General features: G+C 43.7%; 1 protein-coding gene across 2 annotated transcripts in view; it reads right to left on the bottom strand.

The window, feature by feature from the left end:
- Nucleotides 1–18,353, bottom strand: part of LOC144175169 (uncharacterized) — a 66,656-nt gene that overhangs the window by 37,192 nt on the left and 11,111 nt on the right. The gene's annotated exons all lie outside the window — the stretch shown is intronic.

Raw genomic sequence — 18,353 nt, 5'->3', positions numbered from 1 at the left:
GCGTGTGTTCGGTCCCCACTCTGGGCGCGTGTTTTTCTTTCTTTCTTTCTTCCTTATATTTAAAAAAAATGTTAACTTCATTAACCGTAGTAAAAAATAGAGCCTAACCACACCCCTATGCCTCCTTTGGCGTTGTAGACTGCCGACCTATGTTTCTGTATATATATATATATATATATATATATATATATATATATATATATATATATATATATATATATATATATATATATATATATTGATGAATAATGAATACGAGCGATAAATAGGTTCTGGGATTTGGTTTCAAAAACACATGAGAACGTAGACACACGTATGAACGCGATGATTGAACTAACTTTTCGACCGGGGTACGGTCTTCGTCAGACGAAGTCCGGTCCGGTCCGGTCAGGTCTCCACCAGATGGGGTTCAGTCTTCGTCAGACTAGGACGAAGACCGGACCCCGGGCGAAACGTTAGTTCAATCATCGTTTGCATACGTGTGTTTACGTTCTGATTTATTATATATATATATAATTTATATATAAAGTTTGGCAGTCAAGAAAACCTCGGAAAGCAAAGGGGAGGATATGGTAGGTTACTGAAAAAGATAAAGAATTTTGGAAAGAAAGAAAGTGGTCGTGGGTTCGGATTCAACCTGGCGGGTATTTTTTCTCCACTTTCTTTCTTTCCAAAATTCTTTATTTCTTTCAATGACCTACCATATCCCCCCCTTTGCTTTCCGAGGTTTTCTTGACTGCCAAACTTTATTTCTGTCCTATTTTCAACGAGCCCCTCATTACATCTTCTGATTCGCTACATGCCGAGCGAGGGCCTCTGTTCTGGCAGTCTTGGTGCCATAGGAAGCTTAAGAGGGTTCAACGCTGGTCGACTACTCTGGACATGTCGTAGACACTCGAGTCACGGCCCGGGGGTTAAAAAGGAGGTCCCCTTCAGCCCGAGTAGTCGGAGTTGCGCTGGCTACCACCCCAAAGCACAGGAAAAAATTACATTGCCATAAATACCCCAGAAAGTGGAGGACAAAATAGCCCCACCAGTAGCGTAGTGGTTAACGCAACTGTCAGTATTCTGGAGGTCGTGCGTTCGGATCCCACATGGCGGGCAATTTTTCTCCACTTTCTTACCGAAATTCTTTATCTCTTTCAATGAGCTACCATATCCTCCCCTTTGCTTTCCGAGGTTTTCTTGACTGCCAAACTTTATTTCTGTCTTATTTTTAACAAGCTCCTCATTTCCTATTCTGCTGCGCTATATATATATATATATATATATATATATATATATATATATATATATGCACGAGAGAGTAGACACCCGTATGAAAACGATGAGTGAACTAAAGTTTCGACCATGGTCCGGTCTTCGTCAGAGACTGACGAAGACCGGACCCCGGTCGAAACTTTAGGTTAATCATCGTTTTCATACGTGTGTCCACTCTCTCGTGCATTTTTGAAAAAATCCCGGATCTTATTCTTCGCTATATATATATATATATATATATATATCTATATATATATATATATATATATATATATATATATATATATATATATATATATATATATATATATACCAGTCGCGAATCAAGCGTCAACAAGTTTGACAATAGGTCGCACGGTTGACACGTTCAATGGGTTCCTCCAAGCGCGTTTTCGTAGGGGACTACACATGTACGGTATTATCATCGAACTTTTTTTTCCAGCGATGGAAAGTTTCCCGTCAGAGAAGTAACGATACATACACTAATACAGCGTGAACGACGCAATGAAAGCGGCACTCCTAACAACAATATATGACAAGTTACCAGTACCCACTCGCACCAAAGCACGCATGCACGAAAACTGAAAAACAAATCTGGAGCGGTATTGATCGCACTTACCCCTCCCCCTGTGAAGAGATGTAGCTAGGTAAATACGACGACCCTCGTTGTCCCTAGATTTTACAATGATTTCAGGCTTTTTATGTGACAAAAAAACTTTTTTTAAGAAAACCAAGCGTCTACCTTTCAACTGCAATCCCAAAGGATGCTACAACAGTTATGCTTCAACTCTGTCGTCCTGTTTAGCTCTATCAGACAGCAATGTTATCAACGTCAGCTCGAATTGTGTATCCATGACACCAAGAAAAATAGAACTAGGTAATGAATTTTTAAATAGCACAAAACAAATGAAAGGAATTACTTCAAATAATACACTGTTTCTTGTATCGCTTTGCCAAAGGGCGTTGCTAAACTCCTCAGCCCATATTTCGCGAATATCATTCCTGATTTACATTATCATACTCGTTATGCTCCGTTTTGCCACTGTGATAAAACCTTCTATGTTCGCCCTGATTCTCCGGATGTTGCGTCCGCTATTGAGCTGCTTAAAGTGAAATGCCCTGGTTTAATTTTATACAGGAGCACATATTACGCTCTGCGGAAACGTTATTTTTATTTGACTTAGTCACATATATAAATTGGTTTTTCAGACGGGTGTGTTTCCAACGCAGTTGAAAGTGTAGAAACGTGTTGCAGTATACAATAAAGACAATCACCGCTTTTATATAAAGTGTTGGAGAAACTAACTGAACTAATACAAATAACGGTGTTTAAGCAAGTTTGAATTACTCAGGAGTTGTCATTTCGGGTTTCACTGTTCTTTGTCTAACAAGCAAATGCTTGTTTTGCAGTTTTAATTGATTGTGGTAATACGCCTGTTATGTTTTTATTGAATAACCCAAAGCTTTTGATACGATTGATCATAACACCCTCGTGAATAAACTACAACTTTACGGAATTGCTGGACCCCCACCAACCCTTTTGAAAAACTTTCTTACAAATAGGAGCCAGTTCATCTGCGTTAACCGTCACTAATCACATCCGGTTGTTATAAAAACAGTTATACCCTTCGGTCAATCCTGAAACCTTTTTTATACTTGCTGTACACTATAGACTTGACCCAATGTTTAAAAAATTCACAATGTATTCTGTATGGTTATGACAGAACTATGTTTTCTTGTGATAACAATATTACCAAATTGCAAGCGGACTTTCTCTCGCTAGAGAAAGGGTGTTGAACAAATTGAACGTCTCTTGAGGACAGCAAAACCTCTATTATGCGCCACTGCTCCCCTAACAAATGTATTCCTGTTTTTCTGAATCTTCAGTTATCTTCTAAAAAACTTGATTTTGGAGAATTTCATTCGCTCCAGTAAACTCTAATTTGAAGTTTAAGGAGCATGTGATTTCTATAGTTAAACATTGGCCTTTCGGTCTCGGAGTGTTGACTCGGGTACGCCCATAATTTAAAACTCCAAACCCTTCGTAGCTTGTACTTAGCGTTCGATCTCTGTCATTCGAACTACTGTATATTATCGTGGGATAGCTCGTACACCAGTCACCTCTCACCATTCATTACAATACAGAAGCAAGTCGTTCGCATTATGAACTCTGCTCCCCAAGTATCACAATCATTTCCGTTGTTTCATAAGCTTAGCATTATACCTGTAACTCAACTTCATCTTGAGAGCCTTGTATTCAGTTTCTCCAAAGTCTTTATCATAAACTCTTACTAGACATGTTTCCTCGTCACTTAATTACTAGACAGTTTTAGTTGAGCGTACGCACAGAGTTGCGCGTGCACGTAGGGGCAGCTTAGCGCGCGCAGCGAAGTTCTCGCGAAGAACCAGTTTTAGTTGACCGCACGCAGAAGTTGGTGCGTGGATAAGCCAGTAGCGCCGAAATCCGCGCTTTGTGTGTCACGCAGCGCCACTGAACGTCAGATTGGCGAACGAAAGAAGTGGTTGTCGGCCAGCGCAGACGTAAACATAGCCAGAAGAAGCCGTAAACCAGTTTGTGGGGAGACACCGTTCGTTTGTTCCTTTCGTTCACGGGCGAGAGGGACCGGAAAGAGGACGGGAGGGGGCTCGCGAACGGCCCGCTAAGCCCGCAAAACCCGCAACGCAAGAAGCCAAAACTTGCGGGCGCACGCAAAGCGCGCGGATGCCGCTTACGTACTGCGCATGCACTCTCGCTCTTCCGCAAGTTCCTTGCGCGCGCAGAGCTGCTGCGTGCGCTCAACTAAAACTGTCTATTAATACGAATTACACGTGTTTTTCGAACCAAAACCATATCTTGCTCTCTAACAATGAACCAATTACTGCAAATACACAATACAATTTCCCGCTGTATCATTATTGTATACCTTGCCTATAAATATAAAAACCAAATCATTGTCCAAATTTCTTGATCATGTTTTGATTTTAATGGCGCCAGTCCAACTAGGGCAAACAGCGCCAGAAAAAAGTGATTTCATGAGAGCTACATGAAAGTATAAGTAGATCATTTCAGTAAAAATAAACAAAGTAAAACACAACGTAATGCAGATGACTGGTTTAAAGGGCCAGGTCGTCAAGATGTATGATAGGAAATGAGATGTAAAACTTTTCCATCAGTAAGAAACTCAAAAACATGTCTGGTTGAAAACATAGGCTCATCTCCTAAGACGTATGAAGGGTGTTGTGGAATATGTCGTGTGTATAGTTGTGGGAAGTGTTTGCGTCGTGTTATGTCAAGTGTCTTGAATTGAATGAGTATGTGGATTACGGATAGGCCCTCTCCACACCCGCAGCACATGGATCTTGGGGATCGAGTACGCAGATGGGAGTGTGTTATATGTGTGTGGCCTATCCATAACCTTGCCAAGATTACCTCTGTGTGTCGGTTGTCTGAATCGGTTGCGTATCGTCCCAAGTGTGGTTTTACAATGTCCAGATTGCTGCCTATCTCTTCAGTCCAATGTTTTTGCCATGTTTTACCTAGATTTGTTGTGCGGTTTGAAGTTGGTGTAGGGTACTATTGTTATTTGCACTGTGTTTGTGAGTGCAGCAGCGGCCATTTCATCTGCCGTCCCATTTCCAGCCATACCTAGTGACCTGGGACCCAAGAAACAGTCACCTCAAAATTTGCGTCATATGTCGACATATTTGTCGTAAGAAGAAGAGTGATAAAGTAATTTTTGGATTTCTTTCGGGATGATAACACCCGTACGCCACCTAGTGAATCCGTATAAATGACAGAATTCAGAATATGACACTTCACAATGTGACTCTCAGCAAGAAAGATTGCATAAGCTTCTGCTGTGAAGATGCTAGAAGTTTCATTCATGGATTCAGAAGCTTTAAAATTGGTTCCTTGCGCAGCACATGAACAGGCAGAGGCAGTTTTGGAGGCGTCGCTGAAGAATTTGGTGCACTGGTACTTCTTCTGCAGTGACAGAAAGTGCTGCAGAATGGCAATTCTCGGTACCCTACTTTTATCAAGTTGGATGAAAGACAAGTGACACGACACCGTGCGAAGGTGTCATGATGCTATAAAATCAATGCAAGATGTGTATGTGTTTTAGAAGGATACATTCATTATTGCCGCCTCCTCTCTCACTCTCTTTGAAAAGGGGACAGAAACAGATGGGCAATTTAAAAAGAGCTGTAATGTGAATGTATTCATAAAAAACAAGTTTAAAAAGATGGTTTTCGATTGATGATAAATTTTACAAGCATACAAAAGATAAACATGAGTTCGCTGGTACTCCAGGCACCATTTGTCACATTCCACATACAGACTTTGGACAGGGCTGGTACGGAAGGCACTACATTAGAGGCGAAGCCCCAAGTGCAGCACTGGGTCGAGCATTTATAGCGTTGTTTTTGTGGCCGACTCGTAGACAACGCTTCCGTAATACAAACTAGACCCTACCAGAGCGGTATAAAGGCGTAGCAGGAGTTGTTTACCTGCACCGTATCATTGGTGAGATAGGACTTTCAGAATAATAATTGTTTTTAGACATTTTTTTTAGTTCTTTGATGTGAGAGATGAATGTGAGTTTTTCGTCCATAACCACACTCAAAAACGTATGTTCCCTTTTAACAGGAATGGTGTCACCATTACGATTTATTTCACGATCGGGCCTTACTCAGCGTCTCGTTGAGAATACGACTCAGGTACGTTTCGCGGGATTAAGATTGAAACCATTTCGTCTGCCCAGCGAGAAAGTTTCTTTACCCCAAGCTGAACTTGACGCTCACATATGCATATGTTATGAGATTTAAAAGATATTTGTACATCATCCACATACACTATACAGAAGTCGCTGGAGGCAATGCTTTACGAAGCGAATTGATCTTAACGATAAATAGCGTGCAGCTCAATACTCCGCTTGAGCCAAGCCATTTTCTTGAATGTGAACTCTTGACAGTGCCGACCCGACTCTGAGACGAAATGTTCGTTTGGACAACTAACTATCAAGAGTGTTCAACATCTTACCTGTTACCCGATATGATTTTCAATTCTGCGAGAATGCCATGACGCCTTGCCATATCATACGCTTTTCCGACGTCAAAAATATGGTCATGCAGACTGTTTGTGTATAAACGCATCTTTAATGTGGGATTATAATGCAAAAAGCTGATCATTTGCGTATTGTTCTGCCCGGAATCCTGCCCGGAAGCTCTCGAGAAGACCATTGTACTCAAGAAAGTACATGAGCCTCCGGTTAATCATCTTCTCGAAAAGCTTGTACGGGCAGCTTGTCAGGGCAATGGGTTTATAGTTGCGGGAGAAGCAGGGCCCGTCCCTTCCTTCAGAAAAGCCCCAATTATGGCCTACATCCAAGACCGAGGAAGGTGCCCCAAAAGCCATATACGGTTGTATAGGGGTAGGAGTGTCTCATGAGTGTCTGCATGTAGGTGTTGAATCATTGAATTTGTAATGTTGTCTGCACCCGGAGCTGATGATTTGCAAGTGGAAAGAGCAACCTTTAGCTCATGGAGTGTAAATTCAGAGTTGTATGCAGACTGACTTGTTTTTGCACGTATAGGCTTCATTTCGGCAGATCTTTTGCGTTGCATGAAGTTTTTGTGTATTGTGCAGAACCAGACACGTGTTGGAAGTGTTGTGGAAGTGTGATAGTTTGATCTTCCAGTGTGTCCCCTGTTGTGCTAACCAGGTCCAGGCTTTCTGTGTGCTGTCCTAATAGTTTACGTATTCGGGTCCATACCTTGTGGGTGCCTGTGTATGAAATTATGGATGTGAGAAAGCCGCGCCAGCTGTCCCTTTTTGCCTCAGGGCGCACACGCTTACCTAATGACATGTCTCGTTTGAACGCAATAAGGTTAGAACATGTGGGGTATCTACGGAGGATGCCCCACGCCTTCTTCTGGGCCTCCCGAGCCCGCCTGCAGTCGTAATTCCACCAGGGCCTTCTCGGGTTGGGCGAGGCCACAGAGGCCTGGGGAATTGACTTTTCGGCAGTGGCGAGAATGTGCGCGGTGACAAGCTGGGCTGCCTTGTTTACAGATAAGTCTGTTATGTATGCCTAGTGTAGTTGAGATGTCTTTGTGAATGTGTTCCAGTTTGCTCTTGCTTCTATAAACTTGCAATGGGAAGGTGAACTATTAAGACCTTTATCTATGTCTGCAAGTGAAGAATGGAAGTTGTCACTGCCATATGGGTTAGTGCCAACATCATACTCAAGCGATGGAAACAGTACTGCAAAGCAATAGCCAAGTCAAGGTTTGAATATGTGTTGTATCCTGTAATATGGTATGCAGGCCTAGTTTTGTGTAATGGGCATGCTCCTGAAGATATTAAAAATGTTTCGATAAGGCGACCTCGGGCATCCGTGCCGAGAGAGCCCCAAGAGTGTTGTATGCATTGAGGTCGCCTATAAAAATGAAAGGTCCTGGTAGCTAATCTACAAGGCCGCTTGAAAGCTGGAAATCAGGAGAGATGTAGATAAAGCATACGGTTATTAGCCTACTGAAAATTATGGTTCTAGTGGCAATAGCCTCAAGGACAGTCTGTAATTGGATAGGGTAACATTCCAATGATTTTCGGGCAATGATGGCCACACCAGCTGAAGATGGGCCACCACCATCGCTGTCCTTCCTAAATATCATGTCACAATTTAAGAGATTGGTGGGTTTGCTGTTTAAGTGTGTTTCTTGTAGACACATCACACTTGGCTGATTGGAATGCACTATCTCGTAGACATCATCAAAATTTTTAAGGAGGGCTCTGAAGTTCCATTAGATGATATTTTTTGTCTTTCCTTTATGGACATTTAAGAGCTACTGGAACGTGTGTGTGTGTTCATGTTTTGTCAATGCTGGCTTATATTCTTGGAGCGGGTTTCTTAGGCTCTTTTGTTGGTTTGAACGCCGCAGCCCGTTCCTTGCGCTGCGATGCACGCAGGAATGGTCCGACGTCCATTTCCTCATCAGATGTTTTGGGGGCTGTCCGGCGGACCGGGCCTCCTGTACCTGGCGCCCTTTCGGGTGACTTTGGTTCCAGCCGCCAGCGCCGCGGGCAAGGCAAGTGGTGCGCCTTGAATGGGCGCTGCTGTGGGCCCTCACGACTCCATCTTCTCCATGCCCTCAGGTGTCCCTAGCACCGGTGGAGAGGAAACAGTGAGATTGGAAGAGCTCCCAGCAGCGATCACAATCGCCACATTCGCTGGAGTCGCCCCACTGGGCGATTCCTGACAGCTCTATACTACCGAAGCAAGTCCGGCAAGAGGCTGGGCCCCCGCAGCCTCTACAGGTGTTGTAGAGGCAGCAGGTGGCTGCTCAAACGGGGGTTGGGACAGCAACACGTCAGCAAGAAGGCTTCACTGTGTTGCAGTGCAGACCAAACGCCGCTCCAACCCCTGGTGGGATGCGCCTGCGTACGATGTGGCTCAAAGCAGCTTGTGCTTTGGCGCAACTCTGGATAGGTGATGTTTTCGTGTACTTTTATATGGAGTATTTCCTTTTCGGCTTTGAATTGCGTACATGCACGTGAATAAGCAGCGTGCGGTCCGCTGCAATTGGGGCACTTCAGAGTGGTGCTTTTATAATCTTGTAAAGGGTGACCCATCTCAACACATTTGGCACATGTCAACTTTCCTCTCTAAGATTGGGTTCCAGGGCCGTATCGTTGGCACTTAAAAGTGGGTTTGGGACATAAGGTCGTACGTTGCAGCTAAGAAAACCCACTTTGACCATTTCTGGTGGCGTTGTGCGATTAAACGTTAGGATTAACTGCTTTGTCGGAGTTTCCTGATTCGCTCTCCAGATGAAGATTCTGTTTACTGCAGTTACACCTTGAGGTTGGAGCCCCTCAAGGAGATCTGCCTCCGTCACAGACTCTAGCTCTGTCTCTGATATGACTCCTTGCGAGGAGTCGCGGGTCCGGTGTGGTGTCACAGTAATAGTTAAGTCGGCCAACGTCGTATGTTTCAGTATGTTCGCTCTCTGATTTTTCTTTTTTACTTCCACCAGCACATCACCTGAGGCGAGTTTATTAGTATCACAGGCTGAACCAACAACAGACTCAATGCATTTCGTCAACAGAATGACTGGCTTGTTTCAACAGGAGTAGTTTCTCCTTAGTGATCGACAAGAAACTTGCGGAAATGTTCTGATTTACCTTTAGCTAGTACTTCGGTGCGGCCCCTTTTAGGGGGCCAATTATTCGATTGGGCGGACAGAGAAAAAAACATGCGATATTGAAATAAGCAGGGCATGGCGGTACTTCCTTAGCTCCGTTTACCCTGATTCCGAGAGAGGCCCCGGATCTCCCTGCCTGGTAAACAGACGGGGAGCCCATCCGCCGGAGCTTGACCTAGGCTCTGACGGCCACCGTTTGTGGTGTCTGCCCTTCGCCATACAACTCCTAGCCACGATAGCTTACAGCGTGACCATGGGGGCTCGGGTACCGCGGAGTCGCCAATACCGTCACCAAGATTACTCAAGGTGCCCCGTGCGGGTATTGTCCAAGTTTAAGGCTTTACTAAGGGGCTACCTGTTTGGTGTCGAATAGTTGTTTTTAGCTTAACATGTCGCTTAGTTTTTTATATTGTCGTCGACATTTCAGTTCAATTTCAAATCGGTCGCATATTGCTGTTCTATTAAAGGTTTTCCGTAGTTGACGATTACCTGTCAGTACTTATGTATAACTATAGTTATAACCAAGTTTTTTCTTTCGCAATGTCGGTAGTATTCTTTATTTTTGGTACTTTCAATGCACGTCCTGCGTGCGGCGTCGGCCTTGGGACCTTCCTCTTTACGGTAAACATGTATACATGTACATGTATACCTGCATATACTGTAAACATGTATAGGCAGCTGTAAACATGTATAAAGTACTGCTATAAACGTAAAACTTGAACCTTCAAAACCAAAGATTCCAGTACATGGTACCAGCAGTAGAAGACAGCAAAAAGAAGGTGGCACGAAAGACAACTGATCTGCTTGATTTCAGAAGTTGTATGAAGCTTAGGGTAGAGACTAGGGGACGCCAGGCAGCTGTGCTGCTAACATCAGTGTTCGCGACGGTAAGTCATCGACGCTGGGCTTCTTGTCTGCTTTGGTTCTCTCACGCTACGGGCATATGAGGCATGCTTTAAAAGCCACGTTCAAATAAAGTACCATGTGTGGCTTGACTGTAAAATAATATGATATAACGCCATTTTGCAGCTGTATATTTTGGATGAATTCGTCCCTCACATTATCGCAGGAAGTGCAGTTCCACCGCGTAAAAACGAAAAGCCATTCTCTGCATTTATCGCCAACTGGTGGTTACGTACGCTATCTAACGTAACAATATGTAGCATGTTTGTTGCCGGCATAGCATCCCTATTAATGGTTTCTTGCCTTGATAGGACCTGTAGGACATTTCCGCCGCTAAATAGCGGATCACTGGCGTAGTCATTTTGAGTGAATACATTGCCTAAAATGCTGCTGTGCCCTCGAACAAAGCCATCAGTTCGTGCAAGTGTTGGCGATCGGCAAGAATACTATGTTTGTTGTCGTTGTTGGGGATGACGCTTTCCGTTCGTTGGACTGCTTGACACGTCCTCAAAAGCTCAAAGGGTTTGTAGGCATGATTGGTAATCGTGTTTTGGTTATCTTATGTGTGGCACTGTAATCAGAATTGGCTTTGTTCGGCTGTAAAATTTGAAATGTTTTTTCTCGCTAACTGGCACCTTGCTTTAGAGATCCAGTGATGTGCAGCCTCTGTGGAAAGCGTAGTGAACGGGTATTTGTGCTTTAACCACGCCGACTGCGATCAAATGAGCTTTTGTGGTGCATCTGCTTTGTAGATTTTTCTCAAGTGCTTGTTAATGGCAATGGGTGACTATTGTGAACAATTAACAGCGTCTGTAAGAGCAGTTTTGCAAGCATCGTTGCAGAGACCCTTTTTTTATTGCTTTCAGAAGCACCTTGCAGAAAGAAACGCGCGGATATTTACGGTGGTCATAACAACAAATTTAGTGCACTACGTGTTTTTATTATTGAATTATACGCCGGATCTGCAAGTCGTGTCTCTTTTTTGAATTTATCATGGTCGCATAGTCACGTTGGTGCTCTTTGGGAAACTAATCGCACTCGATTATAACTTCTCGATTGTTTCTTGCGGAAAGCTAAAAATTCAAATCGGAGTTGTAGATCTACCCCAGGAATGACCATTTGAATTCTTCTTTTCAACGTGTGCCCACCCATATACGGTGCGCTTTAAGTTGAAATGCGGCTAACCAAGGTTGTTAAAAAGATGTTACCGCCTCGTTTCATTCCATCACAAGCATGCTTCTGGCGCATGCGCACTGTGTTTATTTTTTGTGCGTTCATTTTTACCCTGTGGCGTTTGTAATAAATATGACTTTCGCGTTGAGCAGCACAGCGACAACATTCGTGTTCACGGGAATGGGTCGTTCATGCAGCTGTATGCCGAGGAGTTTCCGGATGTCAGGCGGTTTGGAGTGTAAACATCGGTTCTTTGTAGACATTTAGCTTAATGCAGTTCAAAGTTGCCCACGTGTAATATTTCCTGAGGCCTACTTTTATCCATAACTTAAAACAAAAATTTCAACAAAAGTTGACATGGTGCAGGTTGTCATAGCAGGAAACACCACCGGGAGTGCTATTTTCAGTGTATTGCAAAGATAAACATAGCACCCAGTCGCCACGGCTATGCACGAAGTGTACTTCTGTGTATGTACGGGATGGTGTATTTCCGAGCCTCACATACTACCCTGAGATGTAGTTCTCAAGCGCGTTCATCATGTTTTCAAATACGTAACTTTGAGGTAGAACGAGTGAAGTCGTATAACCAATCTTTCTCAGTCAAAAAGTATAAGCTGCGTCGTGTGGACAAGAAAGGCTACTACTATTTTGGTGCTACAAGCCGTGAATCCGTCCTTCCGAATGCCTTTTTGAGAGTTGACAGTTAAAAAATATTTCCAAAAAGTATGGAAGTGTGTCACCTATACTGCTTTGAAAGAGATCAAACAAACTGCGCCTACCTGTTAAATATCTAGAGACGAGGCACCCTTTCTTTCTTTTAATAATGAAAAAATGATTGCCTCCTTCTTCGCACTTCCAAAACATTCGGCTCCAAACTTACTCAAAGAGGCGCACAAAAGCATCAAGCAAGAGTGCTTGAATGTGGGTGTTTCCTGATTTTGTAATTCTGTTAGCTGCAGTTGGCACAGAATTCCCAGAAAAACGCAGAGCCATTATGAGTTTATTCATAGGAAAATTGCAGTTGTGAGGTGCATTTTCCCTCCTGTTTCGTCGGATCGATTTTCCCTTGGTGGACATATCTAATGGATAAATGTATTTGGCAACGGAAACAGCAAGAAATTGCGTTCAAAGGCCTTCAGAGAACTTACATTACTACTGTGTTACTAGTAGTTCTATCGAAGGCTTTTTTGTGGCTCTTTCAGTTTTTAAACAGCGATTAGATACAGGGTTACTATTTGCGCTTACAAAGTATACGAAATACCTTACTAAGGGTGAGCAAGGCTAATGGGCTTTCTCGTCGTTTGAGAGCGATTAAAACAGGTCAGGATTTATTATGCCGTCATTTGATTCCAAGCTGTGAAAAAGTAGCGTCCCGTGTCCGACATCTCTAGCAGCGAAGCGAGTTTTAAACATGAAGTTTGTTGTAACACGTTACATATCTCTACGGGTGCAATCGCCAACGCCGTCTGGAGGCTTTTCTGGCATTACACTAATTCATGCTATGTTCAGACTACCGTCGCAAATCCATATCGTGATCTATGGACGTAAAAAAACGGCGTGTCACGCTGGTCGGTTGTCTGAGACATGAAATGACGTCATTGTTTAAATTTATCACTACAGTTGCGACAACAGCCTGAAGCCGGCCTTACGCATAGATGTGCAACAACGTTTACAACTGCCTGAAGCTTAACGGACACTGAGGTTGCCGTTAACGTTAGTGTTATTTAACATTGATATAACCAAAGACGGGCGATATCTTCTACACCCTGATACCTGGGGTCCAACACCCGTGAAGTGGCTGAGGGAATAGAGCGTTGCGTTGCTCTGTCCAAGGACGCAGGTTCAATCCCAGTGGCGGTGCCTACTTTTCTAGTCCAGAAGAAAAGCGAAACCGCCATAGGACCGACGTTTCAGGGCACGTTAAGGATCCCCGGCTGGCCAAAATTAATCTTGAAACCTCGACTAAAGCGCACCTCGTAGCATTAAAGCCCGCAATCAATCATCAGCATGGGATACAGCATATTGCGTGGTTCTTAACGGCGAAGCTGCTCTTGGTGGACGTTTTCGTAGGAATAAATGTTGGTACGCAGTCTCCGGGACTGGGAGAGGGCTTACCTTAGCGAGGAAGAGAGGAAGAAATCAGCACACATGCAACAAAAAAAAGCAATACTTGAACGAGACGCATAATTGGCAAACATTTTTTAAACAACTAAACCTGGTAACAATGTTTATACTTCCAAATATTGTTCAGTAAAAAAAATAGGGCATATTTAGAGCAAAACGTCCAGGCATTGGTGATATTTTCATTACTTTTAAAGGAGCCATGAAGACAAAATACGAGTTTGTTTTATTCGAAAGATTTCGTGTTTTTAGTGCCCCCAGCGCTTGTCCGGATACGAACGATGCTTTATTCATGGAGAAATTATTCAATTTAAGTTGAAATTTTGATTTTCCCGCCAAATCGTGTGTTTTCGTGGTCTGCAATGACATCACAGGAACCGATCGCCTGCAGCCTAGGGTGCCTTGAATCACATATCCGTCGAACAGGGTGCTGACACATATACGCTAGCGCCGTCATTTTGTGTCGCTCGCGCGCCGCCGAAACAAGTCATTGCATCAAAACCGCGCTAAAATTTTCGCTGCAACGCAGTTTACTGCCGAAGTTTGAATCATCTTATGTGTTCCGCGTTGCTGGTTCTCGTGGGAAACGAAAAGAACAACGCGCTGAGCACGTTGACCCAATTGCAGCGGCACGGGACCGTTGCAAGGGTGTCTCTACCCTGTACGGCGGTATTGCGTCAAGGTAATCTACTCCAACCTAGATGGCGCCACCATACCGTGCCAAACCGTTTTCTGCCTTCGGTTTATTTTTTACTGCATTTAAACCTGGCTTGTTTTTGTTCTGGCAGAAAATAATCGTTTCGTGAAACAGTTCTCGCTCGGCAAATATGTTCACGTAAGACACCGTTGCTTCCGTCAATCGGCCAGTGTCGTCCGAGACAACCCCAACGCCCCGCATTGCTGCGCAGCTAAACCAAGCATAGAGGGCGCAGTACCAACAGCAGTACGCATCATATGTTTACATGTGCTTTCGTAACTTCCACTGTTTGTCCCACCATTCTTATTGTTTAAAAAGAATGTGCCCTAAATTTAAGCACAAATAGCTCATTCTGCAAGCTTATCAGCTCAGCGTAATTTGTGTTTGCTTTTGCCGGCCTCCGCCAATCGCAGAGCAATCGCGAATGACATCATAGGTTCAGTTGCGGGAAATGAGCGAGTGTGTCGCATGGCCATTCCCTTTTTTCCTAATTATATAGCTTATTTTAGCGGAGTTTACCTTAAAACTGGTGTCAATATGATTCTAACGAGGCCGTCTTTTTAATGAAATAAACTTCTTCATGGCTCCTTTAAATTAAAAATACATGGTGGCTGGATATTCGGGATGGAAATTCAGAAACTTACTCCGTGAAAAAATTATTATGATGCGGGTGATGCTTCGCGGCTTCCCCTTTGTAACGGAGTGGCCTTGCACAGCGAGCTTAGTCTTAACGCCACCGTACATTTATCTCGCAACAAAAAAAAGAGAAAAATCCTTTATGAAATTTTTGTGCTAGTCACACTTGTATGTTCGCATGTCTTCCCAGATTGTTCTCTGCCACCAACATTCTAACCTTCTTTTACTAACCTCTACAGCTGTCGAATTCACTTTTCTGTTAAGCTTAAAGCCGAGGGCTTTCGTAAGCTGGATGTCTTCCTCACTGAGGACTGGACGGATACCTTTGCACTCCGTTACAATATGTCGCATGATTTCTGGCTCCCTGCCGCCACCTGCGCACAGTTCTTCTGATATCGGCTCACGAATAAGCGTTTTTGTTCGCAATCAACGCGCCCGGGCACCGAAAAGCATTGCAGTCTCTTCGATGTTATCAAAGACCTTTTCCCTCGTGATCTGACGCTTCCCGATTTTGTATACATCTAAGGACGTCTTTTCGTCCATGCTCTTTTCCCAGGTCGCTGCCTCTGAATATTTCACTTCATTTTTTATTACCGTGTTTGTTTCACCTGGACTTCAAGGTTTCATATACTTTGCCCTGAACCTTCTGGTCCTTTCCTGCCCTTGTAAGTGTGTCAACACTTGTCATGTAAGGATACCGTAACACTCTGGCCGTCCATCTCTGGTCATCATTGTTTCTAAGTGTCGCTCTTCAAAACATATTTTGCTCTGTGCTCATCTCGCTTCAAAGGAAGCCCATCCCATGACTCCCTGCACTGCCTCCTCTGTTGTTTCTAAGTGTGCACCTAATGCCAATCGCCCTACTGACCTGTGATTTACTTCTAGCCACGATTGGACCGCTTATTTGACACACACTACTGCATTTGAAAAGGTGAGCGCCCGTAACCTTACACCCTTCCAGATTCCTCTCACTACTTCATATTTGTTATAACCCGTGCTTCATGATAGGGGTGTCTCTTTTGACTTTTATTTGTAAATACTCCTCACGAGTTTTTAGGTACTCCTGGAATTCGTTTTTCCGTATGCCCAGATATTTGCACTTCGCTACTCATGGTATTGCTGCTTTTTGAACGAATACCGCTTTGGTATGGGCGTCGTCATTAAAAAACAGAACTCCCGACGTTGCAGTGCTCAACTCTAACCCAGTTAGCGGCTTTTTCCCCGCATATATTTGCGAGCTGTTGCAGAAACTTCACGCTATCTCCTAGTAGTACTATATCATCTGTCCATATCAGTACCGGGATATGTTGTTGCGATTCCTGCTCTTTGTGACTACAACATAGATTAAAACCTGTGTTACTGTCTTCAACGTATCTTTCTAGTCGTGCCATATACAGCATGAACAACAAAGGCGAGAAAAAAGAAAAATTTTCAAGCGCACAAAAGTAACAGAACTTGACAGCACATGACACAAGCACTGAAACACGGCAAGAACGAATTGACACGAGCGGGTATTGATATGCTGGCTGTGAGACGTTCTACAAAGCTCAGCCTTGATATTAGGTAACGCCAGGAAGCTTCCCTGTTAGCGCCAGTGTTCTCGACGTTACATCAGTGAAGCAGGGCTGAATTTGGATCCGCGGATCAATAAACACTCGCAGCTGCGTGCTCTCGAGGTATCGCCCACCAGCCTCCCCAAGGGGCGCAACAGTTGTCAGAGACCTTGCACGGCAGTGTGCAGGGCGCCGCTAGGGAGTCTGTAGATTATAGATTGCCGGTGACTACAGCCTCGCCAGTAGCGAGGATGCCGTTTGGTCCTTTATTGCACAAGCATCAAGAAAGTCGCTATTGTGACTGGCACCGGAAAGCGCCAGTGAGAACCGACGCCTAAAAATTCGATTTGAACGCTTTCTCATTCACTATTAGTTTCAGCTGCCTAGTCCGCCGCAAAAAATTTCGGGCTTTATTATGGCCCTCTGTGCACGGGCACACTTCTCATTACATCATTATACCGTCACTTTCGCGGAAAAGTACCGGTGTCCAGATGGATAGGATTTTTATATCGTCCTCGTTAAACCTCGAAGGAGTGTACAATGTTTAGCAGTGACTGGGGGTCATATAAATGTTGTAGAAGTTCAGATATTAGTTGAAATTTACCTGTATGTTTGTACAATATTGTTTTTAAACGGCATTCTCCAACTATACAAAAAAAAAAAGATTTGGGTGCTCTAAGCAGGTGTCCCTTCAGAAAGGTTGCTGCCAATTGCCAACCTAACGGACGGATCGGAAATTCAAAGTTTAAAAGCAAATATAAAAGTTTGTGACGTCGCGCGCACTATTGCAGTGTTAGCATATCAGCATTAAACAATTGTATTCCCTCAGCTTACTGTATCCCCACATAAGTTTTAGAGACAAGTAATTATGCTTTGTGTAGTAAGGTCGCCGATAAGCATGAACGGTTATGTGCCGCCGTGCATTAAGGAACGAACTGCAGTGGCAAATAGGGGGAAATTAGGGAGAATTCGTACTCATCGTATTGTTAATACTTCAACTGATGGCCTTGGCAGCGATCGCTTCAATGGTGTGTGCTTTAAACAATAAAATTGGGAGAGGACTGCCATCGGTGAAACCATTGCTGCACTATTGGAAAACTGAGATGAGGTATCTCTTGCACTTTTAAGCAAAGACAGTGTCTTCTTCAGCCTTGTATTTGTTCAAAATATAAATTTATTTCCTGTAGTTAAAGGATATTTGGCATCGGGCGATTCTTTGGGATATCTGACATTGGGCGGTGCTTGGGCGATTCTTTCCCGAAACGAAATGTGGCAAAGCGGTCGCAGCGATCTGGAAAAGCATACCCTATCGAGGAGGAGGGCAAGCGCCAAGCACACATGCCGCAAGTAAAACAATGCTTGAAACAGACGCCTATAAAGGCAAAGCTGTTCTAAACTTCTAAATCTTGCGACAATCTTTGTGCTTACCAGCATCGAGCAGTAAAAAGAAAACAGTAAGCATATTTTAGGCATGACATCACTACATAAGTTATGTGTGCTTGATTCTTCTAATTAAAATACATGGACATGTGAGTCCGTGATAAAAAATAAAAAATACAGCGTGTAAAAATGAAAACGCTCGGGACGCCCCCTCAAGGCAGTTGTCTAGTTAGAAATTACGAGAAGGTTTCACTAGAGACAGAGAAATTCATTACAGAGTTATGCTTCAACCTAAAAGATAGCAAGCTTCTCCAATCTTTCAAGTAATTAAAATTTACGGTGCTTGTCTTCACAAACAATGAGGTTAAAGAAGTGAATTCAAATGGCGACGGCAGAAAGATCACATGCGCGCTCAGCAGACTACT

Source organism: Haemaphysalis longicornis, unplaced genomic scaffold, assembly GCF_048455015.1.
Source record: "Haemaphysalis longicornis isolate Haplotype H1 unplaced genomic scaffold, Haemaphysalis longicornis Haplotype H1 scaffold_3, whole genome shotgun sequence".
Classification (NCBI taxonomy): domain Eukaryota; kingdom Metazoa; phylum Arthropoda; class Arachnida; order Ixodida; family Ixodidae; genus Haemaphysalis; species Haemaphysalis longicornis.
The sequence above is the reverse complement of the archived record's forward strand: the minus strand, read 5'-3'. Positions and strand labels throughout refer to the sequence as shown.